Here is an 18090-nt window from a genome sequence, read left to right on the forward strand (position 1 = left end):
AGCCAGTTCTAACGCACTGAGAGTCTCAAGGAATGGGGGGAGGAGGGGGTGCATGACCTGCTCTCCAGGACACTCAAACCTAGTCTCTCTCCCCAAACGACTATCCATCTGTGGGGTCTTTAAAGACATACAAGGTGCCCCCCCTCACATGACCTTCTTTACCACTGGAGGTCACTGGACCAGGGACAGAGGAAGGAGGGGAAACGGGCTGACTGAGTGTGACTCACTGGCTGAGGCCACACAGAGTCTAGCACAGCCCTGTCCTGCAGGTGAGGGGTGAAATGGGGGGCTGCTGGGAGGCGAGGTAAAGAGGAGGAGGCTTGAACAAGAGGGGGGCCCAAGTAGTCGTATCCACTGTGGTCAGAGAAATTGAGCTTTTCCCTAGGAAGGTGGATAGAGGATCTTGCCCTATGAGAAGGATTCTCCTGCCCTAGACTGACCCTAACATTGACCTGACTAGAAGGAATGTCTGGCTTGACAATAATCCCTGGGGTAGGCGCACTGCAGGGTGGGGCCCTCCTAGAGCAGGATGCAAGCAGGGCTGGGAGAGCCCTGAGTCCAGTCTGGTCCAGGGTCCATTAGCAACGAGGCGGCAGGCAGGTGAGTGTGGTTCAGAGATGGAGTGAGGGGAGAGGAAAAGAAGGAAGGGAAGGAGGGAGGGAGGATGAAAGAAGGGGAAAAGGAGGGAGAAAGGAGCAGAGCAAAGGAAGGAAATGAGGGAGGAGATAAGGAAAGGAGTGAAAGAAAGGCAAGGCAGGAAGGAAAATCGATGCTGAGAAGGACGAACAACAGAGGGAATGAAGAAACAGTAAGAGAAGCACAAAGGGAGAGAGCGCGCGCGAGAGAGGAGAAAAGAGATTGCGAAAGGAAAAAATGAGGAGGGAGAGGGAGAGTGAGAGAGAGAGAGAGTGAGAGAGAGAGCAAGAGAAAGGGGGAGCTCGGTGCGGCGCTGGGGCCGGCCGGCTAGGAGCCACGGGCTCGGAGAGGGGGCAGCAGAGAGGGCGCGAGCGAGCAACGAGCGGCAAAGAGTGAAGTGGCAGTGGCGGTGGCGGCGGCGAGCGCAGGGCCCGGCGAGCATGAGCGCGGCGGCGGCGGCGGCGGCGGGCGCGGGGCAGGCGGACGGGCGGGAGTCGCGGGCCGCCCAATAGCCGCGGGCGGGCGAAGGGGCATGCGGCCGGCGGCCCGGCCAACAGCAGGAGCTCCATCCCAAGCCGGAGCCCCAGCGCCGCGCCGCGCCCCGCGCGCCTAGGAGCGGGCACCTTCCTGGCGCCGGCCGGGAGACCCCGAGTCCCCGCAGCCCCCGGAGTCGGGACAACTGTTGCGGCAGCGGAGGCAGCAACGGCATCGCGGGGGCGTGGGCGGCCTCAGACCCCAGCAGGCGGTTCAGCTCCGCAGGCGCGGCTCCCGGCAGCGGAGCAAGGAGCGAGCGGCGGCGGGCACGAGGTGAGCCGCGCCCGGTGCGGGCCGGGCGGGGGTTCCGCGGAGGAGGGGTGTGCCAGGCTGGGGTCCCTGCGCTTTGGAAAAGGGGTCGGGGGCGGAGCTTCTGGCGGAGGAGGGTCCCGGCGAGTTGGGGGTGGGGTCTCCGCCGCCTGGGCTCGGGTGAAGGGATGCGGACGCTGGGGTAGGAGGGGTGGGTACTCTGGGGGAGGCCGGTTCGGTGCGTTGGAGGTCCGGGGTGCTTTGAAAAGGGGCCAGGGACGCCAAGGGGAAAAACTGAGGGAAGGAGCCGTGTCGGGCAGCCGTTGCCCTGGCATTGTGGTCCGCGCCAGGGCTCACCGAGGTCGGGGTCGCTGAACCCTGTAGAGGACGGGGCCCAGGTTTAAGGAGCAGTCCGGGGCGCAAGGTATCAGGACGCAGCTGCTTGGGCTGGAATCCGCGTCGGAGGTGGGATCAGAGTCCGAGGACCGAGTCCGGGAGCGCAGCTAGCCGGGAGCCCGGTGCGCGCCGGGAGCCCCGTGCGCGCCTGACAGCGTTCCTGAGCCACGCTGGAGACCCGGCCGTTTCCGGGGGTCCCAGCTGGGTGGCGCGGGCGACCGGGAAGAACCCTCCAAGTGCGTGTTCCTTGCTCCCTGTCTGCCATGTGGCCCCAGCGGAGCCGCCACCGCCTCCCGGGGCAGACTCAATATTGATCCCGCGCCTGGGGCTGGGTGGCCCTGCAGCGGCCTCGGAAGCTCATTAGCGCCAACGGTTGCCATGGCAACGAGACCCCAAGCGTCTTCAGGTTATATTTATTCTAATTATTATTATCATTATTAGTATTAGTATTTGTTATTCAACCAGAGGAAACAGGAAAGGAGGGAAAAAAGCCAGTGCGTCCTGGCGCCTCCAACTGTTATGTCTTTGAAAAGAGCTAGGGCCCGTTGTTGGCCCCGCAGGGCCCACAGGGGGTGGGGGAGTGGGTTCTCAGTGTGGGTTGTCCCGCGGCACCCTTGGGGCGGTGGGGCCGGGAAGGAGAGTTATATAATCTGCTGTGGGAGCGTATCTGTACTCTTCTGTGTCTGCCCTGCTGCTCTCGGGCTCTCTGATCCCTGGGTTAGTGATGGCTCCTGACCAAGAAAGCCCAGACAGGGATGCGAAGAGCAGCAGTGCCCTGCACCAGGAATCACAGCAGATGAGGGTTGGGGGATGGGGGGGGCTACAGCTCTCTCTCTCTCTCTCTCTCCCTGGGCTGTGTGACCTTGAGCAAGGAGCTCAACCTCTCTGAACCTCTGTTTCCCCATCTAAAATAGCATGGGAGCCATTCCCACCTCAGAAGATTGTTGTGAGGTCACACTAAGGAAGCCCGGTAAGGTCTATGTGCTGTGGGCTATGGGCTGTGTGACCCAAAGAACTGCCTGCCCTCATCTGGGCCTCAGTTGCCTAGTGTTTAGAACCTGGACCCCAGGTTGTCTAAGATGTCCTTGGTCACTGGTGTCCTGTGACTCTCACTCTAGCTGTGACTGAAATACTGTGTATAGCTAGTAGGGCTCCATTCAGACCCAGGCTGAAGGAGTGCCTGTGTCATCCCTTTTTCCTTCACCTGTAAGAGGGTCTGAGTGTCCCAGGAAGCAGGCAGCCCAGCAAAACACTGAGACTTTTTACCTATGCGTACACTGTGGGGTTTGGATGGAAATGCTATTCAAAACCAGAATCAGAATAACCTTTGAGTCTAGGATCAGTCCAAGACAATCCCCCTCATGGTCAAGGTTGCCCAGAAGTGGGGGCACCTCTCCCACTGTGCCCTGGATGTGTGACTCCTCAGGACAGAGTACCTCCCTGTAAGCAGTGCATTTCTCCAGGAAGGCTGTTTGCTGGGCCTGTCCTGGCTGGGGGAGGTGAAGGTGGAGCAAGAGGTGGCCAGAAAGTTTGATGCAGTGGGCTGGGCCGGCACTGCCGCCTCTCAGCTAGGGCTAAAAGTTTTTTGGGTTTTTTTTTTTGGGGGGGGGCAGTCTGCCTGTTTCTCTGTCACCATCACCTGGAATTCCTGGCTCTGTCTCAAACATCTGGGAGGTACTGGACTGCTTTCCTGGGAAGGTGAGGGGAAGTTGTTCGGCATGGAGCTAGCTGTGTGTGTGAGAAGGTGTGTGTTTGAGTGAGCGTGTGAGAATGTGTGTGGTGTGTTTGTATGAGGATGTATGTATGTACCCCACCTGCCCTCTCTCAGGCCCCCCAGCCTGGAGCGTATGGGGTAGCTGGACTGGGCAGAAGTGCACATCAGATCTGGCTGCTTCATTGTCTGTGTCCATAATGGACAACTTCCCTGACATGGTTGCAAGTTGCACCTCTGTGGCAGCAGGGTTGCACTTGACAGTTAAAGCCCAATGCCCCAGGATGTGCCAGGCACTGCGCTAAACAAGCACAGAGCCCCATGATGTCACTAATCCTCACACCAACCTTGTAAACTGGCGATTACTGACTGTTGTACAGATAAGAAGACAGGCTCAGAGAGGTTAAAAATAACCCAGCTAGGGTCACGCTCCTAACCACTGCGCTACACCATCTGGAACTAGGCCAGTCCTGATGGCAATCATCATGGCTCCTTAGGACACAGGGCAGTGAGCCACTGCAGGTCAGGATCTCTCCAGTCTCACACCCCGATTGCCCTGTTGATGAACTCTGGTCGGACCCAGAATGTGGCATGCCTTACACTCAGATGAAAGCATCACCTCCTTCAGCCTCTGTTGCCTTAGCATCTCCCTAGCCGAGTCACACAGAAGTTGTGTAGGTTTCAGAATGAATAAGGACCCCATCCCTAGACCCCCAGAGAGGCTTTTCCCAGCCTGGCTGCTCTTTCTAGAAGTTACTAAAGCAATAATCAACCTCTAAGAACAGTGGGGCCTTGTTTCCTAGACACTATTCTATGAGGTGGGGCTCTGAACATTTGAAACCGGTGAAAGTGAGCAGGGTGACTTGAGCCTGTTGCTCTTCTGGGGACATCATATGCCATTCAAGTCTTATTTCTGCCTCCCTTCCCCCTCTCCCTCCAGTATATGCATTCCTGACCCCTTCACCTTATGTGACCTCCCCTTGCGGAGATACAGGAGACCCCAAGGCTCCTCAGACCTGTCCCCAGGGCACTCCTTGCTTAGACATGATCAGGGCTAGAGATTTGTTTGATGACTAGCCTGTCACCAGGCCTTGCTAATGTACTTGGTCCCAGGCGTCAGCTTGGTTCACTGTGACAAGTCCCTTCTTCCCCTTCTTCATGGCTGATGGCTGTAACCAGGTTGGAGACCCGGACGGCTCTCTCTGGACATCCTGACTTTGTCACTCATCAGGAAAGCACTTGCCCTCTGGGCCTGGGTTTTCTCATTCAGCAGCGAGGGAACATGAGAGTTGTGGTGGGGAAGGCATTGGCAGGGTGTTCAGCATGGGAGCCCCACTCTCCATAGCTTACAATGGGGGGAGTGGCAAAGACAGGGAGCCCAGTGTATTGGGGGCGTGGGAACCCCAGAAGTAGCAGCTGCATGGCCAGTGAGGGAGCTTGCAGCTTCTCTGCTCACCCATGTACAGATAGGGACGCCGAGGCCCAGAGCACAAGGGTGAAGGGCTCAAGGTCACAGTGAATAGGGCGTGCTGGAAGGCCAGAGCTGTTCACTGATAGGATGCAAACCTGATGGGCATTGTCCAGAGGCGGCAGAGGCCAATGCCTAGAGTGGTGGGAGGGGTGGTGCAAACACTCCTTGGATTTAAAACCCCCAAGGCTCTCCCTTCAGAAATAAGGCTTCAGAATCTCCCTTGCCCTGGCCATCCAAGCAGAAAAGCCAAAAGATGAAATGCAAATACCTCCCGTCCCATATTTCCCGATGTCAGACATGAATGGAGTGTTTACTGTGCGTGTTCCTGACAGCCTGCCTCCTTCCCTCCCAGCCTGGGGCGCACACTCCCGTCCCCGCCCATCTGTCCGCACGCACAGCCACCTCCGCAGACGCAGGCAAACTCGCCTTCCAGAAATTAAGAAGTAATGTACGAATTTCCCAAATTACACCCATTTAACACTGAATTAAATTCTGGAAGCCCTGGGAAGGGGGAAATTTTTTCTTTCTTTCTTTCTTTTTTTTTTTTTGTTCACACTACCCTGGAAAATGAGACAAACCGTGATCTTTTAAAACCCAGCGACATTATCTGATTATTCCCCCCTGGCAAGCTTCATAGAAGTGTCCGGCGGAGGGCGGGGACAGCGCTGGCTCGGCTTGCGGCTGGGCTGGGAGATTTGCATTGGGAAATTGGGCTGGGAAAGTTTGTCTCCTGCGCCAGATCAGAAGCTCCTAGTCGCATAATGGGCTCAAAATAAAGTGCCGCTTTCTTAGATATTGGCACAAATTAAAAATAAAGGCAAATTCCTTCCATACTGTAGTGTGAGCATTTCCTCCCTGGCTCCCGCGGGTTACAGAAACCACGGTGATTTGCTTTCACTTTGGCTTTGGGCTCCTTCTCCCTTTGTCGGGAGACTCTTGTGTATGCAGCTGGATTTACAGAGCTACAGAAAATGCAGCTAGCTTTTACCCACATTTCCGGAGCGCCCACCCTGTACTGGGCACAATGCTGGGCCCAGGGGACAAGAGATGACTAAAACAGGACCCCCACCCTGGTAGAGTTTGCAGTGTGGGCAGCAGAACAGAAGAGAGCCAGACGTCTATGAGCCCCACCCCAACTTTGCCTGAGTGGTGAAGGCAGGCTTCCTGGAGGAGGTAACTTTTTGCTTGGGTCTCGAAGGGTGGGTAGGAGTGTGCCCAACAAAAGAGGGAAGAGGACATTTCAAGAACAGGGGCAGCCTGAAGAAAGGCTTGAAGTGGGTTTCAGACAGGCACAGCCTCCCAGTGACATGTTCAGATTTTAATGTTTGTGGGTTCTTTGTTGCAGAGACCTTTCATATCCATTATCTTCCAGCACCTTCAGGCAACCCCAGGGTTGATCTCCAAGTCTCCTAATTAGAACAGAGCCCAGAGGGAAATGTGAGGTGGCCAGAGACACAGCCAAACAGGGCTCTGAAACCCAGGCTCTGTGCCCCAGAGCCTTGGGCTGGGGGGCAAGTGTGATAAGCCAATTATGTGAAAACTAAAATACCAAAGACTACAATGTCCCCTTTCTCCCTCCACCTGAGCCTTACTCCTCCTTTTCCGGTGCTGGCTCTGAGCCTCATCTCTGCATCCAGAAAGTGTGTGTGGGGGGGTGGGGGGTGAATGGAGCCTCTCTCTGCCTATTTGCAAGGAACCCTAGCATTATCCCTGAGCTCCAGAGGCCAGGACACTGGTGTTCAGCTTTAAGTTCAGCGGGAGTCCAGCACAGCATCCCCTGGGCTTGCTTCTGAAGGTCTTTGTTGTTTAGATTTTTCAGGGAGTAGATCAGGAATGTGGCATCTTCTGGGTGTAACTGTCTGGAATCTGATCCCTGGGACCTTGAAGCCTTTGGGGAATGAGCAGTGCCTCTGAGCTTAGGCCCATCGTCAGGGCAACAGGCCAAGCTGGAGACAGGCTCCTGGCACCGATCCCCCCGAGAGCAGCCTGGAATCATTGAGGTTGTGCTCAGGGCTCTACCCTGGAAAAGTCTCCCTTCAGCTTGTTCCTAATTCTGAGACCCGTGGACAAGTTACATAACCCCTCAGCCTCAGTTCCCTCATCTGCGAAATGGGATACTGTGTGTGAACCAGAGAAGACACATCTGCTGAAGGTGCTCAGTTTAGCACACGGGGTGCATTCAGAAACACGTCAGCAATCTGTATTCTCACTTTGTCACTATTAGAAAGTTGACGCTTATTCTGTTCATATCACTCCTGCCCCACAGGGAAGCAGCCAGGCAGGAACCAAACTTGATCATGCCTGAACCCCCTGAGCAGGGGATTCCACAACAGTGGTTGTTGATTGAATGAGGAAATGAATCAAGTGAGCCATTAGGCCCGGGTGGTGCCTGCCCAGCGCCATGGCAACCACAGAGCTGTGGAGACGGGAGTCAGCTCCAGCTCAGACTCAGCTGCCTGCTTCGCACCCAGCTCTGCTTTCTACCTATGGCCCATGTTGGGCTGCTTGTTTCACTCTCTCAGCCTCAGTGACTTCATTTGCAAAATAGGGTTAGTAGTGCTAATAATAAAATTACCTACAAGGGTGATTGTGAGGATTAGAGGTAAGGAATATAGCATTTCAGGCTCCAGTATCAGTTACAGCGGTAGCCGTTGATTATTACCCCGGAGTTCTGGAGGGACAGTCAGGGTTTAATCCCAGTCCTCACCACTAATAGCTGTGTTACCTTGGTCAAGTTACATCATCACTCTGAACCTCAGTTTCTTTATTTAAAAATGGGGATAGCATCCTCCTCACAGGGTTCTTGCGAGAGCTAAATGAATTGCTCAAGGAAGGTGCTTAGCACATAGTAAGTACTCAGTAAATGTTACTGTTATGCTGATCATGACCACTATATTGAATAACAAACACCCAGTAGACACAGAAGCAGTGGAGCTTCTCTCTGCCTGCAAAGGGTAAAGACCACCTCATTCCTGACTTAGCTCTGTAGCCAGCACCTAGCCCAGGTGTCTTTGAACATGTCTGTGAATGAAGGGATGGACAGATAGTAGGTCCAATGGGTGGATAGATGGAAGAATGTATGGGTAGGTGAATGGATGGATGCATGGATGGGTAGATAAGGTGGTATGATGCATGTATGGGTGGATAGATGGATTGAGGAAGGGATGGGTAGGTGGATAAATGATAAATGGGTGGGAAGGTAGGTAGATAGATGGACAGGTGAGTAGATGGATAGATAGGTAGGTGGATGGATAGATGGACAGGTGGGTGAATGGATAAATGGACAGGCATGTGGATAAATGGATGAGTGAATAAATGAATGATGGCTATGAAGAAACATCGAAAGTCTAAGATTAGGGCAGGTCAGGAAGTGGCCAGAGGACTGGGGCACAGGCTTCCCTTTGAGGGCCAGGAGCAATGAGGTAGAATGAGTCTTGTTCTTGTAGCCAGGTATGATGTTGGTTTTCTGCAGAAACATTTGTTGTCCCCATTTCAGGGTACTGGAGATGGTGGCCCTTATCTGGAGCCCAGGCTACTTGGTGTCCTTGACAGTTTGGTTCTGGAGCTAGAGAGAGCTGAGTTCAGACTATGGCTTCCTCTTCTTGCATGTCTCTGAAATACTTGTTCCTCCATAATATATGGGGAACACTCTGTCTCCCTTTGGGGGCTGTTGTGATGTGCAGAGATAATGCGTTTGGGCGTCGTTTGTAATTTGTAAAGGTTACAGTGGTCTCCCCTACCTGCAGTTTCACGCTCTGTGGTTTCTGTTCCCGCAGTCAACCCCAGTCTGAAATATTAAATGGAAAATTCCAGATATAAAACAATGTGTATGTGTTAAATTGCGTGCCTTCTGCGTGGCATGATAAAATCTCGTCCTGTCTTCCTGTTCCGTCTCACCTGGGCTGTAAATTGTACCTCTGCCTGGCATTTCCACACTGTAGATGCTCCCAGCCCGTTAGTCACTTAGCAGCCTTCTCCTTTATTGGATCGACAGCAGTGCTATCGTAGTGCTTGTGTTCAAATGACCCTTATCTTGTTGTAATTGTTCTATCTTGTTATTAGTTGCTGTTGTTAATCTCTTACTGAGCCTAATTTGTAAATTGAACTTCATCATAGGTATGTGTGAGAAAAAAGCATAGTATATACAGGGTTTGGTACCATCTGCAGTCTCAGGCACCCACTGGGGATCTTGGAACATATCTACTGAGGATAAGAGGGGGGTGACTATACACTGAAAATCTGAGGAGGTGTTCGGGCTCCATATGGTGAGTGACCAGTTACACAGGAGCTTTCGGGGCAGGGGTGGCATGGCGCAGGCAAGCCTGTGGATCACCTGATTCCTGCCTGGGGGTCCGAGGCTAGGGGTCAGGAAAGGGGTGGGAAGGAGGGCACCATCAACCAGTGGGCAGATCTGTCCCAGGGAGTGGAACAGTGCGTCCAAGCCCCACCAGGAGCCCTGTTCTGCTGGAGAGATACCCCCACCCCACCTCGTCCTCACTGCAGCCCTGTCCTGGGTGCTAGCAAACACACCTGGCTTAATCCTTGGAACACTCTGTGGCAAGGGCAGGTTACGTTCGCCACCAAGGCTCAGAGAAAGGATGTGACCTCCCCATGGCACACAGCTGCTAAATAGCAAAGCCAGGATTCGGCGAGGGGGGGGTATGGATACCCACCTGTGCTCGTCCTTCATTAGTGAGTGGCTTCACCCAGCCAACTTTCTGCCTCAGCTTTGTCATCTGTAAAATGGGACCCAAGCAGGCCCTCTTACATCGCATGTGGGCGAGGGTTACTGAGGCAAAGTGTTCCAGAAAGGAGCCTTCCACACAGTCCCCCTTGTTTGCAGTGTCACAGTCACCTGAATTATTTTTTATTTGGGGGAGAAAGATGTGGGGTAGCAAGCCTTGGGAAAGAGGTGGGGTCTGGGAGGAGCCAGTGAGGAGCTGCACTGGGGTTGGCCCAGCCTTGTCAGGGCCCAGAGGTCAAGGTCGGCTGGGTCTTTAACATCTAGAGCAGGGTTCTCAAACTCGCGGCCCGCCCACCAATTTTGTGTGGCCCGCAGACTAATCAAACTTCGTGGATTAATCTGCGGGCCAGTCCGCGGGCCGCACAAAATTGGTGGGCGGGCCGCGAGTTTGAGACCCCTGCTCTAGAGTCTGGTTCTGCTGCTGCTCCTCAGAAGGGGCCAGGTGTCAGACAGAAGAGGGTGAACCATTCGTGGGGTGGATGTCACATGATTATTCACTCCTGAGATTGCCCCCAGGGCCAGCCTTGGCGAGCTCCTGGTCTGTAGGAAGACTGGGCACAGTTGCCTTTTCTGCCCTACATCAAAGACTGTGCAAGTGTGGGTTATTACAGGATGAGGGAGTGATTCTGCCGGGGTGTGTGTGTGTGTGTGTGTGTGTGTGAAGGGGTGGAGCATCAATGAAGCCTTTCCAGAGGAAGCGGAACCCCAGGAGGTAGAGGGTGAGTTGAATCGGTTGATGAACAAGGGATGGGGGTACATTGAGACATAAGGAACAGTGTGTATGGAACCCAGAGGAAGGAAACTTCCAGTACTTGAGCATGACTGTCCTGTGGCATTTGTGGAAAGTTGAGCAAGTGAGCCCGTAGAAGTCGGCATTGGACTGATCCTTGAGGGCTCAGTGAAGTTAAGGAGTTGGGACTTGACTCCAAAGCCAAATATCTGAGAAGTTTAGTTTGTGTGCAACAAGTTTGGGGTGCCACGGGTGTCAGCAGTGGTGATGAACAGGATGAGGCTGACGTCTGTTCAAGTCTGGACCTTGAGAGCTGGTGCGGGTGAACAAGGGTTTGCAAGACCTCGGGGAGATGGCTGGGAGCTCTCCTGCCACCTTTGGACGTGTCCTCTTTCCTGTGCTGTCTGGCCATTGCCACCAGGGAGCCCTCCTGGGTGTGGAAAAGCCAGGCCTGGTGCACTGTGGGCCCGTGTGGCTACCCAGTGGGGCAGCACACACATTTGGGACATGCACAAGCCCTGGCCTGGCTCTCGGCAGCTGCTGGCTCACCTCCCACTCAGCAGCTTTGGTGCCAATTACAGAGTGTGGACGGGAAGCTTGTTAATCCCCAGAAGCGGGGCCAGGTCCAGGGGTGATGCATGGACATGGGCCCTCCAGTCCAGCTGTGGGGGGTTAGAAGTACCAGATTGTGATGGGGAGTGGGCTCCGTGCTATCCTGTGGTCTCTGCTGCAGCCCTGTTTGCATAAATTTGATGTTGATTGGCCTAAAGGCAACTTCATTTAATCATAGCTGACAAGTCTCTCTTGCAACAGCAGCAGCTACCAGTCAGCTCGTTGCCGTGATCTGTTAAAACTTGCTAACAGTCCATCCCTCTGCTCCCCCACCGCCCTCCCTTCCATCAGACTGGAAGGGACCAACAGGGTCTGTTAGCTGTCAAGGGAACCTGCTGCAGGCCTCCTGTACGTGCCCCAGCCCAGGGCTTCTCAAATCTGCAGGCATGTGGGAATAGGTCGGCACCTGGCCTCTGAGCTGCATTTCCAGCCGAACCCCAGGACATGCCTGGGATACTCGTCTGTGGCCTGTACTTTGGGGATCAGGGCTCTAACCCAGGGGTTTGAAACTGGGCTGCCTGTTTGTGGTAATAAAGTTTTATTGGAACATAACCTCAGCCATGACTTCAGCATTGTCTCTGATGCTTCCTTCCTGTAACTGCAGAGGTGAGTCGTTGCACAAGACCTGGCGGGCCCCAAATCTGGTGATGTCTGCTGCTTGGACCTTTACGGAAGAAGTCTCCCAACCTCTGATTTAGCACAGTGGCTCTCGAATCGAGTCAGAATCCTCCAGAGGCCCTGGCCAGTTGGCTCAGCGGTAGAGTATCGGCCTGGCATGCGGGGGACCCGGGTTCGGTTCCCGCCAGGGCACATAGGAGAAGCGCCCATTTGCTTCTCCACCCCCCCCCCCCTTCCTCTCTGTCTCTCTCTTCCCCTCCCGCAGCCAAGGCTCCATTGGAGCAAAAGATGGCCCGGGCGCTGGGGATGGCTCCTTGGCCTCTGCCCCAGGCGCTAGAGTGGCTCTGGTCGCAGCAGAGCGACGCCCCGGAGGGGCAGAGCATCGCCCCCTGGTGGGCAGAGCGTCGCCCCTGGTGGGCGTGCCGGGTGGATCCTGGTCGGGCGCATGCGGGAGTCTGTCTGACTGTCTCTCCCCATTTCCAGCTTCAGAAAAGAAAAAAAAAAAAAAAAGAATCCTCCAGAAGGCCATGGGGTAGAGGTGCAGATTTCTTGCCCTCTGCCTCCCTCCAGCCTGGTTCCAATCCAACGGGTCCAAGGGTGGCCCGAGACCCTGCATTTCTAACTAGCTCCACGCTGGGGCAGAGGACCTACACTCCAGGCACCCCGGTTCGGCACATCCAGGGTCTCCCATGACAGTCTCCATTTATCTCGTGCTACTCTGAACACCACCCCAATAGACAGAAGGGGAAACTGAGATCTGAGAGTTGCTTCAGCGTTCCAAGGCCCTGAGCTGATAAGCTTTGGCCCTTCCCCACGACATGCTACACCCTGACCCAGGTACCTCACCCTAGTGTGCAAGATGCTCTGGGTACCACACATTCTGGATATGACACATCTTAGGTATAACACACCCTAAGGTGCAACAGGCCCCAGTTGGGTTACCTGGCTTGGTCTGTTTCATATCTGGACTCCACAGCAGGTCCTGCTGTTAGTAGAAGGAACACCTTGGCCAGATGCAGAATGCTATTGTCTTTGTGGAGCCGGGGGAGGCCAGGGTGTGAAGGGCACAGCCAAGAGCGCGTGGCACCCAGTGGGGCTTGCTGTCGTCCCTTGCTGGTATCTGCAGAGCTGCTGGCCGTGGTGGCGTGTCCTCAGGCAGAGACTTGTCCCGTCACCCCTGAATCACTTGACATCACTGCGAATGGTCAAGGGCACGTTGTGCCCAGAACACTCTTCATCTCCCTCACCTTCCCACGACCTGGGAGGAACAGAGAGGGGCTGGGCACCCACTTACAGAGGAAGAGACGAGCCTCCCAGGGGCCCAGCCCCCTGCCCGGGCAGATAAAAGGCAGCAGTGGGGCTCTGTGACTGGATCACATCAGGGTCCATCTGGTCAGGTGAAGTCTCTGTAATAGGAGGACATTTCATGAGTGGGCATCCTCAATATACAGATGAGAAAACAGGCACAGGGCAAAGGGACAGGGTGCTGGGACTCAGCAGGCGAAGGCCAAGAATTCCCATGAAGAAAAATCCTTACTGGAATCGGACAATCCCAGCACCAGGGATACACCTCACACCTGGCACCCAATGTGAAGGCTGGAACCTGGGCCCGTGTGCCCTCCCCTCCCCCTGTCCCCACAGGACCCACCACCATTACCTCTGCTCCCCTCTGCGTTTTGGCACAGCTTTGTGCATTCTTCAGAGGTTCAAGTTTCTCCAGCTCCTTCCAGCCTTGTCATGTGGGTCAGACTGAGTGCAATCCGGGGACATAGAGCCCTCCCTCAGTCCAGTGTTGCTCCAATGCCCTGTGACACTCCTAGTGGTTGCGGCCCATTCTGGCAGCTGTCGAGTGTTCCAGATGTGTCTTCCCATCCATCCATGTGTCTCCAGGGTTTCCCTCCTATAAACAATGTTTCTGAGAACAATCCTGGTGCAGGTGGAGGTTGGTGCCCGGCGTCGCAGACTCACTGAACACCTGCCACGTGCACATGCTGTTGTGGAGTGACCTCTCCTGGCCTCCCTGAGCTTGCTGTGGGTTGAACTCCTCCAGTGCCTCTGGCCCTGGACTGCCAGGCAGGCTGGGCTGTGTCGTGGTTCTAACCTTTGTCAAAGGTGAATAAAGGAATTTCTACGTGTAGGGTAACCAAGGGTGTGTATGGAGGGCATCCAGGAGGGTCGGCCCATCTTTAGAGTCAGACGAACATTGCCCCGTCGCACGTCTGGGGTTTTCTGTGCCTCGGTTTCCTTCCTCAGAGGGCTGATGTGGGGACTGAATGCGCTCAAGTGCGCACCTCACTGGGGCAGGGCCTGGCATGGAGGAGGGCTCGAGCGGTGGTGTCACCCACGGGTGCCAGCTGAGCCTGTGGGCTCAGGGAGGGAATCACACACATATGGGAGCTTTAACCCAGGTGTGGCGCCTGGAACCCCGACTCAGCTGCTTCCTAGCTGCGAGATCTCACAGGAACTTCCTCAATTTGCTCACCTGAAAAATGGGACTCTTGATGGGGTGCTGTGAAGACACAGGATGCAGTTAGACTGGAGCCTGGCTGAGGGGACAGTAACCAGAAGACAGCCACAGGCCCCAGGCCTGAGCTGGGCTCCCGCCAGGTGACTAGGTGATACAGGACTGGTCTCTCCAGCTCCCCCACCCCCATCCACCCCCGAGGAGCAAGCTGAGCTCCTTTCAGCACAGACAGCCGCGTGATGGAAAGGCTCCATTGCCTATACAAGGCCTGCCCAAGCCGCCCTACTTTTATTTGGGGTTTAGGGTTGATAGCGATGCCGGCAGCCATAGATGGGCAAATGAGGATGTCCCAGGAAGTCCCCAGATTCACACCGTGCACAGACACATGTTCCTTTGAGAGCAGACCCTCACGGAGCCCAGCCATATGCCAGGGTCTCTGCCCTGGATAAGTGCCCAGCCTTGGGAAGGTGACCCTCAGTCACAGGAGGCTGTGAGGCCCCAGGGAAGGCTGTGCTGGGGTGGGGGGGAGCACAGGCTCTGGGCAGAGAGGCTGTGAGCCCTGCAGGGGCACAGAGATGCTGGTGCTGGACCACCTGCTGTGTGACTTGGGCAAGTAACTGCACATCTCTGTGCCTCAGTGTCCTCGTGTCAAGAGCCTAGCACAGAGAGTGGTGATATGGGGTCAAATGCTTGGGACAAGCTCCATGGTTCATGGGCAATCTAGGAGGGAGGACAGGACATAGGGGGGAGCATGAGGGTACAGCCTAGACCAGGCATGGCCAACATACAAACTACAGGCCAGATCCAGCCCGCATAATGAGTTTATGTGGCCTGTGATTAAATTTTTAATATTCTCTGCACGACCCACTGTGGAAATGAAATAAGTGGTACTTTTAAATCATTATACATAAACTATAATATCTAACCATTGTACAACAATGAAAGTTAAAATCTCAGCTACTCAGAAGCGGAAGCGTCTTTGATTATTGGAAATCGGGATATTTAAGAAGATAGTGATACGTGGAAAAGAATTCTGCGTGTGACTAATCTAGGGTTAACTTCCAATAATTGGTCAAATGGATTCGCGATACTTCTTTATTTTTTAAAAAAATTTCATTATAAAGATTTTTTTTGTTAATTTGTTGTACTAAATTACTTACATTTTTCATAAACAAATTACATAATAAAATTTTGTTTACTTAAACGAATCGTTTTTGTATTTAACATTTTTAAATTTTAATATTTCATCGGGCCTATAGAAAAAGTTTTCTTTCTAATCTGGCCCGGGGGCAAAGACTGTTGGCCACACCTGGCCTAGACCAACTCCAGCCGCCCCCCACCCCCACCTGTGTTCTCCCTTCCAGCTCCTCCCTAGTTCAGCCCCCCACCCCAGCCCCGGTACCGCTGCTTTGGACACAGCACACTCTCCATCTCCCCTTCCACTGAGCTCTCGGATGGCCTTCTCATCCTGTGTGCACACTGGCTGGCCAGGCAGAGGACAGGTTGGACAGACCCAGGGGACCCTCTCGGGGTCATGGCTGGCTGCTGTGTGAGCTGAGCTAGCACCACTCTTCCTTGTCCCCTCCCCTTCCCTATCACAAGCAAGCCCAACAATGCACACACTAGGTGCTCAAATGTCTCTCCCTCCCCATGTCACTTGTCACTTTCCTCCTCCTTTGCTCTGCTTCCCGCCTCTTTCTCAATGAGAGGGCCACCACCCGAGCTTATGGTGGTCTTCATGACTCGTGGGGTGGCCAGGGGCCTGGAGTGCTCTGCTGGGCCCTGGCTGCTGCTGTGGCCTCAGCTCTCATTGCCCTGGCATCCTCCTTAGCCCAGTCCCCCTCATCCTGCGCATGTGCTGGGCTCACACTTACCTGGTCTGGATAAGGCTGGCTTGCCTGTCAGCTCTCGGCTTCCTCGCGGCCCCCCACCCAGACCAGGATGCCGGGATTCATGGCAGTGCGTATTTGGTTGGCTTCATAGGAATGGGGCGGTCTGTTCAGCCTGCCACATAGTGTGAAGTACCCAGCCCAGTGTCCACCCAGCACCACAGTCAGTGTGGAATAAATGAATGAATGCCTGAATCAGCTCCTCCGCCCATGCTAATGCCCCTTCAAGGTGAGTGTGTTATCCCCATGTACAGAAGGGGAACGGAGGCTCAGCATTCTTCCCCATGAAGGAGGGTCCTGGACCAGGGGCCCTCACATGCAGGGACAAGAATAGATGCCCGAGCATCAGAGAGAAGCGTCCTGACAGGCCTTCTGCATGTCTGTCTTTCCTCTTTCATCTGACATTTAAATGATTCATTCTTCATGTGTTGTTTTTGTGTTTCTCCAGTGAGAAAAAATAAATGCTGCTGGGATTTCCAGGGTTGTTTTATCTTCATGGTGCAGCCAAATAATTCAGGAGAACAGAGTGAGGCAGAGGGTGGCTGGGTTGCCGAGGGCCCGTGATGGCCTCAACTGAACCTGCCCCTTCGCCAGGAGGAAGCAGGCTGGCATGGGAGCTGTGGCCCTGTGGCCTGGGGAGGAGGGGCAGGGTGTCCATCCCCCTGGGGCTCTGCAGGGTGGGGATGTCCAGCTCAGCCTCCTTCAGTGATGTGCCCTCGGGCAGACCTGTCCCCTCCCCAGGCTTCAGTTTCCTCACCTGTGCAGGGGGGAGGAACAGCGGGGCCCACCTCAAAGATTCAAGAAAGTGATGTATGCAGAGGACTCGGTGAGGGCAGAGCTGCCCCAGGGGGAGGGCTTGAGAGAGGGAGCCATAGAACGCGCCGGGGTTAGAACTGGAACCCAGAGTCCAGCCTGCAGGCAGGGGCAGGTGGAAGTGTCACTGAGGGAAGAAGGCCCAGTCAGGGAGGGAGTTGGTGGCACCCTGTCCCAATTATAACACTTGTGTCGACACTCCACCCCACCCCCCATGCCATCTGCAGAGCATGCTTCTCCCTCCCGCACTGACCCCACAGTGGCCCCGTGGAGCAAGGGTTACCATGCCTGCCTCACACGGGGAGCAACGGGGGCCAGGGTTGCAGATGCAGGGCTCCGAGCCATCCCACTGGAGCCCAGGAGGTTAGATTTCTTGGCTAAAGTGAGCATTTCCTCCAAGAGGCTGGTGCTCAACGTCACTCGTGGCAGTGACAGCAGAATTTAGGAGTTTCACCAAAGCCTCTGCCTCGGTCTGCAAATTTGCTGTTTGCAACAACGTGAACCTGGCATCCATTCGGGTGGTGTCTCTACTTTTAGGGCAGTAAACATTGATTCAGCACCTACTGTGTGAAAAGCATGGTGGAGCAGTAAACATTTATTCAGCACCTACTGTATGAAAAACATGGTGTGTGGGGGGGAATACTGAGGCACAGATTCACCGCCCCCTAGAGGAGCTTGGACCAGGCAGGGAGGCAGTTAACCAGCAGGTGGGGTGGGAGGCCCAGCCACAGCAGGAAGGAAGCCGCACACGGGAAGGCGTGCTGTTCAGACACTCATTTGCTAAGGGGGCACACAGGCAGCCCTCAGGCCCCTAAGCCGTCAGCAGTGGGAGCACAGCGGTGGGCGGCTCCAGAGAAACTCGCCCTGGAGCCCTGGCTAGATGTGCCAGGTGTCCCTCCAGCACTCGTGGCCCTTTCCGTCTTTCCTCAGTACCCCAGTAAGGTGGGTTCCCTGGTTCCTATTCTACAGATGAGGATATTGAGGCCAGAGAAGTTAACTTGCCCAGACTGCTCAGCAAGTCAGCGGCAGATCTCAGATCCCAGGTCGAGCCGGGCCTGAGTTCAGGTTGGTGACCTGCCGTCACTGTCTGGAAATGCTCAGTCATTTCTGAGCAAAGGGCTCACCATCTTTTATTTTGCACCGGACTATGCAAATTATGTCACCAGTCCTCGGTCCCAGCCCTTGTCCGGGTTGTGATCTAGTGGAGAGGACAGACACTGCCC

General features: G+C 54.8%; 1 protein-coding gene across 2 annotated transcripts in view; it reads left to right on the forward strand.

Annotated features, from left to right (window-relative positions):
* SHISAL1 (shisa like 1) overlaps positions 1 to 18090 on the forward strand; it is a 125015-nt gene that overhangs the window by 61801 nt on the left and 45124 nt on the right. Inside the window, exon 1 of one of the 2 annotated variants that reach the window (XM_066255773.1) lies at positions 639 to 1443. The exons of the other annotated variant lie outside the window; for it this stretch is intronic. The gene's annotated coding sequence lies outside the window, so the exon portion shown is untranslated. Of the gene's footprint in view, positions 1 to 638; positions 1444 to 18090 lie in introns of those variants that run through there. 2 annotated transcript variants of the gene reach the window in all.

The sequence above is a fragment of the Saccopteryx bilineata genome, chromosome 1 (genome assembly GCF_036850765.1).
Source record: "Saccopteryx bilineata isolate mSacBil1 chromosome 1, mSacBil1_pri_phased_curated, whole genome shotgun sequence".
In the NCBI taxonomy this organism is placed as follows: domain Eukaryota; kingdom Metazoa; phylum Chordata; class Mammalia; order Chiroptera; family Emballonuridae; genus Saccopteryx; species Saccopteryx bilineata.